Genomic DNA, 473 nt, shown 5'->3' on the forward strand with positions numbered 1-473 from the left:
CTTTGAATCTATGCAAGTTTGTTCTGATGTTTGTTATATGAATTAGACTATGTGAATGGAAAAGTTCGCTTTAAAAAAATATTTGTGGTATATGCTAGTCCTTCGGTGTATTGTAATGTTAAGGTGAGGGTGATATGTACTTTTCAGACGAATAAGTGCGTTTACAAAAAAATTCCATGTTACTCATGTTGTCTCTAGTTTAGCATTTTTGTACTGTTTTTACAATAAAATTTGAGAAAAGGAAGCAGTATTGATTTGACCTTCCCGGCGCCACCTACCGTACGAATAGTAACTTGTGGTGTAGCAATTCATGCAACAAATAAGCATCATTGCATCTGTAGTTATTGCAACACCCGCCATTGTCAATGTGGGCGCGTGTCGATGCGTTCATAGCACTGATATTTCCGGCCGTTTGACTCTGATTCGAAGGTTATTGGGGAAATGTGTTTTACAATGCATTAGAAGGGAAGAAG

This window comes from Penaeus monodon, chromosome 21, assembly GCF_015228065.2.
Source record: "Penaeus monodon isolate SGIC_2016 chromosome 21, NSTDA_Pmon_1, whole genome shotgun sequence".
In the NCBI taxonomy this organism is placed as follows: Eukaryota; Metazoa; Arthropoda; class Malacostraca; order Decapoda; family Penaeidae; genus Penaeus; species Penaeus monodon.